The following is a 14628-nucleotide window of genomic DNA, read 5'->3' on the forward strand; positions in this document are numbered from 1 at the left end:
ACCTGCAGATTAACCTCCTATCTGCAGGTTAATAGCGCTTTTTCACATGACAGATTCCCTTTATCATAAAGAGAATCCAAGTGCAATCACTCCAGTTTCTTGTACTTAGACATAATTCATTTTAATTTGTACAAATAGTAAAAAGAAAACTAAAAAGTGCACTAAATTTAGGTCTCAATAAGAAGTTTGTTTTTTTTCCAAGCACGTGACTGATTTTCATCACTATTTAGTACGTGTGTCAGTTTTTACCATCAGCGTTTACACAGATATAACACGGATTTAATTTGTGCCCTGTCCTTGATATTCACGACCCCATAGTCTTGTGTGATTTTTGTCGAGATCAAAAAACAGACACGTGAATACCATAGATTATAATGGATACATGTTCTGTCCATAAAAAACACGGATAGAAAACATACGTGAGAATGAGGCCTTATTCACAAATCAATTATAGACATTTGTACAGATTTAATTCTAGAAACTTCTATAGAGAAAAAGACTGAGGAAAACAGATATTCCTGTATTATACCTAATGCAGGTCCTAAGTGTAAGGTGCATGACACACTGATTACATTTTTTATACACTAGGTATACCAGTATTGGATTTTTGGTCAAAAAAGTAAAATACACAAAAAAGATTAAAAAAAACCACAAGCTGCCCTACAGTTAATCTGGTAGTGTCCTATATAGTGCGAAAAGAAGGAGAGAAAATTCTGCATGTTCTCATGTAACAGCTGTAACATCATGTAACGTTCAGTCACTCCATAATGAATGCAGCATGGAAGAACTTTGTTGTATTATTATTATTATTTATTATTATAGTGCCATTTATTCCATGGCGCTTTACATGTGAAAAGGGGTATACATAGCAAAAACAAGTACAATAATCTTGAACACAATGTGACAGCGACTGGTACAGGAGGAGCGAGGACCCTGCCCGCGAGGGCTCACAATCTACAAGGGATGGGTGAGGATACATTAGGTGAGGGTAGAACTGGTCATGCAGCGGTGGTTACTGCAGGTTGTAGGCTTGTCGGAAGAGGTGGGTCTTCAGGCTCCTTTTGAAGGTTTCCACGGTCGACGAGAGTCTGATGTGTTGGGGTAGAGAGTTCCAGAGTAGGGGGGAAGCAACGGAGAAATCTTGTATGCGATTGTGGGAGGAGGAGATAAGAGGGGAGAAGAGAAGGAGATCTTGTGAGGATCGGAGGTTGCGTGCGGGTGTGTAACAGGAGACTAGGTCAGAGATGTATGGAGGAGACAGGTTGTGAATGGCTTTGTATGCCATGGTTAGGGTTTTGAACTGGATTCTCTGAGCAATGGGAAGCCAGTGAAAAGATTGACAGAGAGGAGAGGCCGGGGAATAGCGGGGGGACAGGTGGATTAGTCGGGCAGCAGAGTTTAGGATAGATTGGAGGGGAGCAAGAGTGGTAGAAGGGAGGCCACAGAGCAGGAGGTTGCAGTAGTCAAGGTGGGAGATGATGAGGGCGTGCACTAGTGTTTTTGCAGATTCATGGTTGAGGAATGTGCGGATCCGGGAGATATTTTTGAGTTGGAGTCGGCAGGAAGTGGAAAGGGCTTGGATATGTGGTTTGAAGAAGAGATCAGAGTCCAGGGTTACTCCAAGGCAGCGAGCTTGAGGGACTGGGGAGAGTGGACAGCCATTGACATTGATAGATAGGTCAGTTGGGGGGGGGGTGAATGGGATGGCGGAAAGATGATGAATTCTGTTTTGTCCATGTTAAGTTTTAGAAATCTGGCAGAGAAGAAGTATGAAATGGCGGACAGACATTGTGGGATTTTGGTTAGTAGGGAGGTGATATCGGGTCCAGAGAGGTAGATCTGTGTGTCATCAGCATAGAGGTGATAATGAAAGCCATGAGACTCTATGAGCTGTCCCAGGCCTAAGGTGTAGATGGAGAAGAGCAGAGGTCCTAGGACTGAACCTTGGGGGACACCGACAGATAGGGGGCGAGATGAGGAGGTGGTGCGTGAGTGGGAGACACTGAATGTCCTGTCTGTTAGGTATGAGGAGATCCAGGATAGGGCTAAGTCTGTGATGCCGAGAGATGAGAGAGTTTGTAGTAAGAGGGAATGGTCCACTGTGTCGAAGGCAGATGACAGGTCTAAGAGGAGGAGGATGGAGTAGTGTTGCTTAGATTTGGCGGTTAGTAGGTCGTTGGTGACTTTAGTCAGGGCAGTTTCAGTAGAATGGTGCGGTCGGAAACCAGATTGTAAGCGGTCGAAGAGGAAGCAGGAGGAGAGGTGGGAGGACAGTTCAGACTGGACGTGTTGTTCCAGTAGTTTTGAGGCATAGGGGAGAAGTGACATGGGGCGATAGCTAGTCAGAGAGGATGGGTCAAGGGAGGGCTTTTTGAGGATGGGTGTGATTGAGGCATGTTTGAAGGGGAAGACACCAGTTGTTAGTGACAGGTTAAAGAGGTGGGCTAGGGTTGGGATGAAGATAGTGGTAAGGATTGGGATGAGGTGGGACGGGTTTGGGTCAAGTTCACAGGTGGTGAGGTGTGATTTGGAGAGTAAAGAGGAAAGTTGATCTTCCGTAATGGTGGAGAAGGTGGTTTTGGAGGAGGAGGGTTGAGTAGGTGTGGTGAGGGGCTGTGGGGGCTTTAGGCAAAAGCTTTGTCTGATGGTGTCAATCTTCTGCTTGAAGAATGAGGCAAAGTCTTCGGCTGAAATAAGAGGAGAGGGAGGAGGCACTGGGGGACGGAGGAGAGAATTGAAGGTGTTGAATAGTTGTTTGGGGTTGTGAGACAGGGAGGATATGAGATGCGAAGTATGTTTGTTGTATTCACGGTTTATGTCTTTTATTTTTACATTAAACGGTTATTCCCATCTTAATAGATGTGTAACATATATTCTCATATATATTTATAAATATACACTTTTCTTTTACTGTGCAACCTCTCATTTTATATACTGTACTTTTATTCCAAATAATTAATATGTATATTTATATTATGTATGCAACAAGGAATTAACAATTTTTTTCTGTTTTTAGGATTTACTGATCTAGTTTTTCAATACATCATCACCTTCTCATGCCTCGATGGGGGTGTTTCTGATGAGAAACTGCCAAAATATCCGTATATGTATAGACTGGGTGTGTCTGTTTGTATGTCATCCATTTGCCTTATGAAGACTCCAGGTCGGAGCCAAAAACCAGTTTGCAGTTAATGTTTTATCGGTCTCAATAACACAGGATTTCTAACGTACCACAGACCTATTTTACCAAAGCACAGCGTGTTCCAATATTACAATTTTCCATATTCATTCATCTTCATAGATTATATTGTTGGATAACATTTACAATTTGCTGTTTATTAAAATGTTAAGCCGTTCTTGAGATATTAACCCTTTTATTTTGCATGCAGTTTGTTGCCTTGGTGATAGACCACCAATGCTGTCAAGCAGTGGTGGCTGAACATGCACAGTGCTTACAAGCTCTTTTCTATTGAGCTTGTAAGCACTGCTTTAAAACTGTCTGGGATCACTGGAGTTTGCTGTTATCTCCTAAACCTGGCCGGCTTCAGTGCATACAAGCTAGCGGCAGCAGTGGTCGGTCTCCTAGGCAACAAGCTCTAAGCAAAAGAAAGGAGCAAGTATATCAGAGTTTGCGGTACATTTTAATACACAATAAATAGCAGAAGAGCCTGTTTTTACAAGCACCAATATTCATCTATGAAGATGAGATTAAAACTTTGTAAATCTAACCTTACCTTAGTTACGAGCTAAACCTAGCCCTCATTTACAAGTCTAGTACACCTAATCTGCTGGCTCCATACAACTTCTTTAGTTGCCATATTAAAAGAATATTATTTCTCTCTGCACCTGTGTGTGAAATAGGCAAAACCAAATAGTATCAGAGAAAGCACAGCAGGCAGAGAACACGTGGCCTGGGATACAGCCCGTTTGCTTTCATAAATAATTGTTGTGTATATGCCCTTATCAATAATAAGGAGAGAGATGAAAAACAGCCTGCTTTATGTATACTGTACTTCCCTGCCGTCTAGCTACCTGTACCCCTGCTCTTGATTAGCCGCCATCTTGACTTTCACGTTGTGCTAGGCTTTCTCTTCCTTTATTCTATGCTATCAATCCCATCATATGTCAACATAGAATTACATGGGCAGCTAAAGCTAATGCTATCTCTCCCTGCTGGGAATCTTATATTTAGAGATAAAAGCAGCAAAACAATAGCACGAGAGATCTGACACATGGAATTCCTGAAAATAATTTTCTGGTATCGGAAACCACTGTTCGTTGGCTGCAGTTTGCTTAACCCCTTTCTGATGTGTGACCTAATAGTACGTCATTGTGACCTGGGCCGATTGGACCAATGACGTACTATTAGGTCATATGGCGGTCGAGCCTGTAATCAAGCGGTGCGGGGCGATCGCCGCCGGGTGTCAGCTGATTGTCACAGCTGACACCCGGTACTATGTGCAGGGAGCGGTCCTGCACCCCCCCTTGCACATTAACCCCCTCAATGTTGCGATCGAAGTCGATCGCAGCATTGCAGGGGTAAGGGGAGGTGATCGCCGATACTCACCTCTCCTGCCGGCGTCCAAAGCTGTCTGCCGCGGCTGCCGGATGTTGCCACGACGACCCAATGTCGCCATGACAACATCCGAGTCACCAGACAGCAGTAAGATACTTTGGTCATGCGCAGTGCATGACCAAAGTATCTTCTCGCTCTGCCTGTGAAAGCCTGTATAGCACAGGGAGCTGCTGCTGCTCTCTATGCTATACAGGCGATATGAAAATAAAATGTGAAAGTCCCATAGTGGGACAAAGTGTAAAAGTAAAAAAATAATCAGAATGTGAAAAAAAAATAAAAAAATTGTAAAAATATAAAAAAAAATGAAAAAAAATAATCCAAAAAAATAAAAATATATTGTATCCATAAATAAATATTATTGTGGAAAAAAAACAAAACAATAAAAGTACCCATATATGGTATCGCCGCGTCCGGAACGAGCTGTCCTATAAAACTTTCCCACTAGTTAACCCCTTTAGTGAACACAGTAAAAAAAAAAAAAAAAAAAGCAAAAAAACATGCTTTTCATCATACCGCCAAACAAAAAATGCAATAAAACGTGATAAAAAAGACCACTGAAAACGTCATCTTGTCCCGCAAAAAACAAGCCGCCATACAGCTCCATTGGCCGAAAAATAAAAAAATTATAGCGCTCAGAATAAAGCAATAAAAAAAATTTTTTTTCTAGAAAGTAGTTTTTATTGTGTAAAAGTGCCAAAACATAAAAAAATATATAAATGTAGTACCGCTGTAATCATACTGACCTGAAGAATAACGCTGCCTTATTAATTTTACCACATGCGGAACAGTATTTTTGTTTATCCTCCCTCCCAAAAATTGTAATAGAAAGTGATCAAAAAATGTCACGTGCCCAAAAATGGTACCAATAAAAACGTCAATTTGTCCCGCAAAAAACAAAATGTTGCATGACTCTGTCGGCCGAAATACGGAAAAATTATAGCTCTCAAAATATGGCGATGCAAAAACTATTCTTTGCAAAAAAAAGCGTCTTTTAGTGTGTGACAGCTGTCAATCATAAAAACCCGATATAAATCTGGTATCTCTGTAATCGCACCGACCTGAAGAATAAAGTGGTCTAATCACTTATACCGCACGAGGAACGGCGTAAAAAATAAACTCTAGGGTTAGGGTTGTGTTAGGGTTAGGATTGGGATTTTTTCAAAAGTAAAGAAAAGAAATGATGATGATATGGCGCAAGTGCTCGCTACTTGAGGTTGCATCGGGTGCTCGGGTATGCACTGAGTATCGCGGCTGCTAGAGTGACATGCTCGATTCTCCTCCCCATATGTTTTGCAGCTGTTATACAGCCAAAAAAAACACGCGGGGATTGCTTGCCATGCACAAGCGATCCCAGCATATTGTTTTTTTGGGTGTCTAATAACCGTGAAATATGCGGGCGGGGACTCGAGCATGTCACTTGAGCACCCGCGATACATGGTGCATACCTGAGTACCCAATGCAAACTCAAGTAGCGAGCACTTGCGCTCAAGACTAATGACAACTTATTCAATATGATGACCTAATGTTATAAAATTCTGTGTCATACCTCTGGGTTCAAAATATTCCCTATACCCCTTGATAAAATCCTTGAGGGGGCTAGTTTCCAAAATGGGGTCACTTGTGGGGGGTTTCCACTGTTTAGGCGCATCAGGGGCTCTCCAAAAGTAACATGGCGTCGGCTAATTATTCAAGCAAATTTTAGATTCAAAAAGTCAAATAGCGCGCCTTCCCTTCCGAGCCCTTCCGTGCGCCCAAACAACATATGGGGTATCAGCTTACTCAGGAGAAATTGCACAACAAATTGCATGGTGCAATTTCTCCTGTTACCCTTATGAAAATGCAACATTTTTTGTTGCAAAAATGTGAAAATTTTATTTTTACGGCTCAATGTTATAAACTTCTGTGAAGCACCTGGGGGTTCAAGGTGCTCACCACACATCTAGATAAGTTCCCTGAGGGGTCTAGTTTCCAAAATGGTTTTACTTGTGGGGGGTTTCCGCTGTTTAGGCATATCAGGGTCTCTCCAAACGCAACATGGCATCCGCTAATTATTCAAGCAAATTTTACATTCAAAAAGTCAAATGGCGCGCCTTCCCTTCCGAGCCCTGCCGTGCGCCCAAAAAAGTGGTTTGCCCCCACATATGGGGTATTGGCGTGCTCAGGAGAAATTGCGCAACAAATTTTAGCGTCCATTTTTTCCTGTTACCCTTGCAAAAAATAAAAAATTTGGGGTCTAAATTAACATTTTTGTGAAAAAAGTTAAATGTTCATTCTTCCACATTCCAAAAATTCATGTGAAGCACCTGAAGGGTTAATAAACATCTTGAATGTGGTTTTGAGCACCTTGAGGGGTGCAGTTTTTAGAATTGTGTCACTTTTGGGTATTTTCTGTCATAAAGGCCCCTCAAAGTCACTTCAAATGTGATGTGGTCCCTAAAAAATGGTTTTGTAAATTTTGTTGGAAAATTTAGAAACCGCTGGTCAACATTTAACCCTTATAGCTCCCTATCAAAAAAAAATTGGGGTTCCAAAATTGTGCTGATGTAAAGTAGACATGTGGGAAATGCTATTTATTAACTATTTTGTGTGACATATCTCTCTGATTTAAGGGCATAAAAATTCAAATTTTGAAAATTGCAAAATTTTCAACATTTTCGCCAAATTTCCATTTTTTTCACAAATAAACGCAAGAGTTATCGAAGAGATTTTACCACTATCATGAAGTACAATATGTCACGAAAAAACAAACTTAGAATCAGGGGGATCCATTGAAGAGTTCCAGAGTAATTACCTCATAAAGTGACTGTGGTCAGAATTGTAAAAATTGGCCCGTTCATTAACGTGCAAACCACCCTCGGGGGTAAAGGGGTTAAAAAACAAACTATGCTTTACTCTCCTGCCACAGGTCCAACACTGAATCTTTGCCGATGCTCCTGGTGTCTGTTATTGCCTGCAGTGCTATCATGTTGGCAGCGCTGCAGCCAACCAGTTAGCTTGGCAACTCTGAACGGTTTGTGCCATCAAGTCAGGCAGAGCCACAGAGCTCAATTATTGGCTGAGGCGCTGCCAACTTGACATCGGCGCTGCAAACAATAACAGACACCAGGAGCGGTGGCAGAGACTCTCTACTGGACCTTGGGAGTGTGAGTAAACAAACTGCAGCTGGGGAAGAGGGGTTTTCCAAAACTTGGAAACCCCTTTAATAGAACATTTTTGCCTATCATTACAAACACTTCTAGATCTCATTTCACAGTGCTGTCAGCATTCACCCTCCCTCCACACTGACCGCTGTGAGAGGTGATCTGGGAGGGTTTGTAATCATACATAACTCAGCTCTGCTGTTCTTTTCACACCCTCTGTGTTGCTGCCTGCTTATGATTGGTCAATCTCATGCAGGGGAAGTTCAAGCTCACAGAGGAAAATCTCTGGTAAGGCCAAGTGCCCACGTAGCGTTTTTGTAGCGTTTTTGCGGCGTTTTTACGGCTGCGAAAACGCTTGTAAAACAGTCTGCCATGCAAAGAAATGTGAATTCGGATGTGCTGTGCACATGATGTGCTAATATGCGCGCCGAGTTCGCATTGCGTTGCAAAACGCAGCATGACCATTTCTACCGCGATTACGCTGCTAATTAGCGGCCATTGAGGAACATTGAAAAGCAGCAAACCCGCAGGTATTTGTGGATTTGCTGCGTTTCAATTAAAGTCAATGGCCGCGAATTTGCAGCGTAATCGTGGTGCGTGTGGTACCCAGGATGACGAGGAGACTACAACTCCTCTTCATCCCGACTACCACGCCGTGAAAAAAAAGAAAAAAAAAAGTTAAAAATAAACAAAACCTGTATATTCACCTCTCCGGCAGCGCCCGCTCTACTCTCCGGTCTCCTCCAGTCTGCTCCCGGCCACGTCCTCTCCGCTTGGCGTCCCGCGGTGTACTGTCAGGACCTGCGGTGACGTCATTTAGTCACCTGATGGTCACGCGACCGCTGACGTCGGCAGTCAGGTGATGGTCGCGTGACCATCAGCTGACTAAATGACGTCACCGCAGGTCCTGACAGTACACTGCGGGACGCCGAAGAGAGAGGATCACAGGATCGCCGCCGGGAGCAGACTGGAGGAGACCGGAGAGGTGACTATACAAGTTTTTTTTTTTTTTTTAACGTTTTAATTCTCTTTTTTTTACTATAGATGCCGCATTTAAAGCATCAGTTGTTCACACATTATAAATCCATGCCGGTTGCATGGATTTATATTGTGTGACCAACTTGTCAAGCACTTTTCCAAGTGATGCTCAAAATCGCTTGGAAAACTGCTTGAAAAAACGCATGCGAAAACGCATGTAAAAACGCTGAAAAAACGCTTCTCTCTGGCATAAAAAACGCATGTAAATCTGCATGTGTTTTTTTTCTGCCAGAGAGAGGCAAAAACGCTCTGCATCAAATCTGCTACGTGGGCACATAGCCTAAGGCTATGTGCCCACGTTGCATTTATGAAGCAGAAAATTTCTGCTGCATAAATGCAAGTCCTCTCCCGGGAAAACGCATGCGGAATTCCGCACGCGTTTATCGCGCATTTTTCGCGCGTTTATCACGCGTTTTCCACATGCGGAATTGCCTTGCGTTTTTTATGCATTGGACTAAGGCAATTCCGCTTGCGGAAACGCAAAATTAAATGACATGCTGCGGATTTTTGAACGCGGCATAAACGCTGCGGAAAAATCCGCAGCATGTGCATAGAACTTGCGGAATCCCATTGGGGACCATGGGGTGCGGATATACATGCGTTTTTCAAGCGTTTACGCTGCGGAAATTCCGCAGCATATACGCTTGAAAAATGCTACGTGGGCACACAGCCTAACACCCAGTTGAAATAACATAAATTATAACCCACCCTTTACAAGCTAATATTTCTACAATGGAGAGGAGAAATTAAAAAAAAAATACGTTTTACGCAGCTCTGTAGCCACTTTTCCATGATGTGGCCAGTTTCACATGCTCAAACTGGTGGAAGGTCCTCTTCAGGCTGAAGCATTGTGGCTTGGAGTGACATTCAAATAATCCTATCATAACCTACAGTGGTTCATTGAGATGTTGTAAAGCTTTCCATGAGACTGTGTATCATTTCCATGTCATTTTCGATATCTCTGCTTGCAGTGAATAGAAAACATTTTTTTGATATCCAGGGGCTAAAATCCTATTCACATCATGTTCAACGGCACAGCTTATTTATGCGAATCTCTTCCTTATCAGGGCTCTCCGTTGTTATAAACGGTGCATTTATGTCAGATAAATCCAAAACGTTCTGAGGACTGTTCAGCATTCACAGGAGAAGGGCACCAGCGGGGACAGTATTTTTTTTTTTATTTAAATGCATGCATTTATGACTAAAAATTATTGTAGTAGAGGTTTAAAGAGAGTGTGCACTACTTTAGCATTAGGATAGGTCATCAATGTCTGATCGGTCGGGGTCCGATTCCCGACACCCCCGCCGATCAACTGTTATCGGTGTCAGCGGTTGGAAGTACTCACTTGCGGAGCTGCTCTGTCTTCTGATAGTGGCCGCCGCGGGTACTACACATCTGCCTTCTATTCAAATCAATAGGAGGCAGATGTGTAGTACTCTGCTGCAGCCACTATCAGAAGACAGAGCAGCTCCGCAAGTGAGTATTTATGGCCGGCGGCTGCCGTCGTCACCGATGACAGCTGATCGGCAGGGGTGCCGGATAGGTCATCAATTTAATAAAAATGTTGAACTGTTTACATTCTACAGCCTATGTTTATCACAATACATAGCTATCTGCAGAATGAGTTAAGAGCAAGTTTGCATTGGAGCCTCTTTAGTAGGTTCTGTCATTTTATGGAAACAAATAGAGCAGCATGCAGTAGGTTTTGCCAGTAAACTGCGACACCTTAATGGAAACCTGACAGACCCCATTGTAAGTTAATGTGTTTTGTCGAACACTAATGGGGTCAGTGATGTGGTGAATCCATCGCAATAATGAATTTCTTTATTTATTATCTAATATGGCACAGAATAACAAAATGTATAAGGCTGTTGTGAGTCCAACTTAATCAGTGAGCTTGTTTTATCTGCAAGGTTTGTACTGCTTAGCTCTTTCATATGAACATTTCTGAGATGGGACGTTGATCCAGAGAACTGGTCTGATTGCCATATTATCCTTCCCTTAACACAGGTCAAGCAGCATCTTCCTCATGGGTTATCACCGTCCTCGGGATCAACACTTTATTTTATAAGTTCAACTCGATGGACTTATGTCATCTTTCAATCTTAAATTTATTAAACTGATTCTTTTTTTATATGATTTATGTAAATATTAAAGTTCAACTTTGATGTGGTCATAGATCAGTTTAAAGGACTTAATGATACGAAAGATCAAAGTTACAAACCCTGATGTCAAACTGAAAACCTATTACTTTTTTTTGCCAAAAATGCATGCAAGTTTTCCTACAAATTTTTAGGGTTAGCGTCATGGAAATTAAAAATATCAGAATTTTAGTTGGTTTAAAGGTATATTGACCTACATTTTTCCACCTTTATCAAATTTTACTCATGTTTCAATTTTCTTAATGGCTCTTGACAGTTGAAATATTTACCTGTCACAGTATCTAATAATCAGAAAGCAGAAATGTATAACGTAAATGCACAATAACCTTCTTAAATACTCAGAATACTTGCCATCCGACAGTCTGACCATCTACTGATAAAGGAGCTTTCCCAAGATGAAAAGATCCAGAGAATAAGAGATTACTTAATAATTGCAGGGGATCTGACCCCCAGCGATCCTGAGAAAGGGTCTGCAAATCCTATCAACTTGGAGTGGAGTCGGAGCATGAGCACCTCCAGTCCTCTCATTGTCTATAGCTGAGTGCTATACTCAGTTTAGGTGACTGTAAGTTTTTTTCTTTTTTACATGGGGGACTACAACATTTAAAGGGTTGTCAATTAAGATACTCCGCAGCTTGTCCATGAAGGATCTGTGGTATAGCAATCATGCTTTTGAGTTTACTTCTCCGCACATTTTCTCTACAGAGCATGTCAATAGGACATCTAATTCCCCACTTACATTGTTGTCAGCAGATTCGGTCAGGATTTAGGTGCGGAAACATCTTTAAAATCCTGACTAAATACAGCACATATGAACATGGCCTTATTATACAGACACAGCAAGAAAAATATTGTTTGTGGGATCACAATAAATCCCTCAACAGTGATCCTTGTCATGATATACTTCAGCGATATATTTAGTCCGTTCATTTGCAACAAGCGATAAACAAAATAAATATACAAAATAAAATATAAAACAATGAGAAGAAAGTGATCACTGATAATGATGGTCACATTAAGACATCAGAGGATTTACACTTCTAGGATGTAATCTATGTATACAGACAAAGAAAGCTTGAAATGACACATGCTGAAATATCACATCTTCAAGGAACTGTGTGGGGTCATAGTGTGTTCAAGGACAGTCACGTCACTTGCGGCTCTTGGGAAGACTTCTGCCCCGGTAGAACTGGCTCAAAGCTTTCATGCAGTTTCATGCAGAAGAGAATGTACAACAAAACAGCAACGTGTGACTGCATGAAATTCGGTCACTTTGTCAATGTGAAGTATCTTATTTTTTTCTGAAGAATTGTAATGGAACTTGCAATAAACTGCAAGTTGTTCATCAAGTGTGCTTGAAAATAAATGACTGAAGACGTGAAAAATCAGACTAGTTGTGTGTGCTGCCAGGGCAAAAGTTGCAGAATGATCCTAACTAAAATAATAGAGTGAAAGTGAACGGCCATGGGAATATCCAGTGTACTAGAAATAATCTGTGCCTGGCTCTGAATAATCTAAGAGCAGGAGACCTGTCATTCATTGCTAATTACTCTAGGACAACTTTGACACTAAATTGACCTCTGCAAACATTTTACTCTCTGCGGGTGGTAGGGTCAGTGACTAACAATAAGCACACAAGGTAGAGAAATAACATTCAACAACAGGATTAAAGAAAAATGTAACCTTGACTGGACAACCCCTTTGTGAAAAAAAAAGCTGCAGGTGGCATCTCATTTACTCTGCGGTGTCCTTTGCAGTAGAAATTTAGTAAAAGGGTGAATTCACGTCATGTTGTGCCCATGTTCTGTTCAGTTGGGGAGTGCGGAAGGATTTCCATCTGAATAGCCAAAGAAACATAAAAAATATGTATATATATATATATATATATATATATATATATATATATATATACACACAGCGGCATGTAAAATTTCGACCAATCCTGGTCAAAATTACCGTTCTTCTGAACACTTGAGCAGGTTGAAGATGTAATGATCTCTAAAAGGGCTAAAGTTAAAGATGACACATTTTCTTTGCATTTCAGGCAAAAAATATATATGTATTTTCATCTCTTACATTTTAAAAATTACAAAAAGAAAAATAGGCCGATGCAAAAGTTTGGTTAGTACTTAGTAGCAGCCCCTTTTGCAAGTATCATTGTAGAAGGATCATCTTTATTCTCATTTGCACAAGGAAAGACTAGAAGCAATGGGATGAAACTAAATGGGAGGAGACACAGATTAGATATTAGAAAAAACTTTTTGACAGTTAGGGTGATCAATGAGTGGAACAGGCTGCCACGAGAGGTGGTGAGTTCCCCTTCAATGGACGTCTTCAAACAGAGGCTGGACAGACATCTGTCTGAGATGATTTAGTGAATCCTGCTTTGAGCAGGGGGTTGGACCAGATGACCCAGGAGGTCCCTTCCAACTCTACCATTCTATGATTCTATGATTCTATGATTCTATCACAGCTTGTAAATGCTTTTTGCAGCCAGACAAGAGTCTTTCCCTTCTTGTTTGAGGGATTTTCATCCATTCTTCCTTGAAAAATTCTTCCAGTTCTGTGAGATTCCTGGGTCGTCTTGCATGTAATGAAATTCTGTGCCCTTCTTTCTCCACACATACCTTTGATCATTGTTGCCAAAAAAGTTCTATATTAACCTCATTGGTCCACAGGACTTGTCTCCAAAATGCACCAGGCTTGTTTAGATGTTCTTTTGCATGCTTTTGACGCTGAATTTTATGGTGAGGGCGCAAGAGAGGTTTTCTTCTGATGACTCTTCCATGAAGGCCATATTTGTGCAGGTGTCTCCGAACAGTAGAACAATGTACCTCAACTCCAGCGTCTGCTGCATCTTTCTGAAGGTCTTTTGCAGTCAAGCGGGGATTCAGACTTGCCTCTTTAGCAATCCTAGAAGCAGTTCAAAATTTAAAAAATTACAATATTTTTTTTGTGCCTAAAATACAAAGGAAATGTTATATATTTAACTTTAGGCCTTTTAGGGATAATTTCATCTTCAACTTGCTTAACTGTTCACAATAACAATAATTTTGACCAGAGGTGCCCAAACTTTTACATGCCACTGAATATATATATATATATCTTACTACATAAAGAGCTTACTGTTGAGGTGAGTCGGAGAAAAACATCACCTGACGTTGGAGCAATGACTCTGTTGTTGTAGATGACGACGATGAAAGAGAACCTTTTCCTATTGAATTTTTAAATAGCTTAACCCCATCAGGCATGCCAAGTCATTGCCTTAGATTTAAGGTGGGCAGCATTATTAAGTTGTTGAGAAATTTTAATACAAAACCAGGACTCTGCAATGGTACACGATTAGTTGTAACATCACTGAATAGAAATGTTCTTAAGGCAGAAATGTTAACAGGATCAGATGAAGGTGATAAGGCATACAGAGAGATTTCCACGCGATCTGCCCTGGGCAATTCACTTTTTGAATTGGCGATCGTCTCTGTAATCTTCTAAATTTTATTTTTGTTTTCCGTAATGCCATTTACTAATTTATTAATTATGACAACTTTGTTGTTTATCATGTAAAAAGGCTGAAAGTGAATAGACATGGGTCATTTGAGTTAGTTTTTATTATGTAGAGCACACTTTTCTAGCTTACAAAACTTATTTGTTTCGGAACTCGGGCTGCTAGTGTATATATATATATATATATATATATATATATATATGTAT

The 14628-nt window shown here is 41.1% G+C and overlaps 1 protein-coding gene across 3 annotated transcripts in view; it reads right to left on the reverse strand.

Moving 5' to 3' along the window:
• The window catches only part of LTBP1 (latent transforming growth factor beta binding protein 1), a 439153-nt gene that overhangs the window by 395651 nt on the left and 28874 nt on the right, over positions 1 to 14628 (reverse strand). The window contains exon 1 of one of the 3 annotated variants that reach the window (XM_073672634.1): positions 8424 to 8445. The exons of the other annotated variants lie outside the window; for them this stretch is intronic. The gene's annotated coding sequence lies outside the window, so the exon portion shown is untranslated. Of the gene's footprint in view, positions 1 to 8423; positions 8446 to 14628 lie in introns of those variants that run through there. 3 annotated transcript variants of the gene reach the window in all.

This window comes from Phyllobates terribilis, unplaced genomic scaffold, assembly GCF_046119375.1.
Source record: "Phyllobates terribilis strain yellow unplaced genomic scaffold, ASM4611937v1 Scaffold_3__8_contigs__length_932513732, whole genome shotgun sequence".
In the NCBI taxonomy this organism is placed as follows: domain Eukaryota; kingdom Metazoa; phylum Chordata; class Amphibia; order Anura; family Dendrobatidae; genus Phyllobates; species Phyllobates terribilis.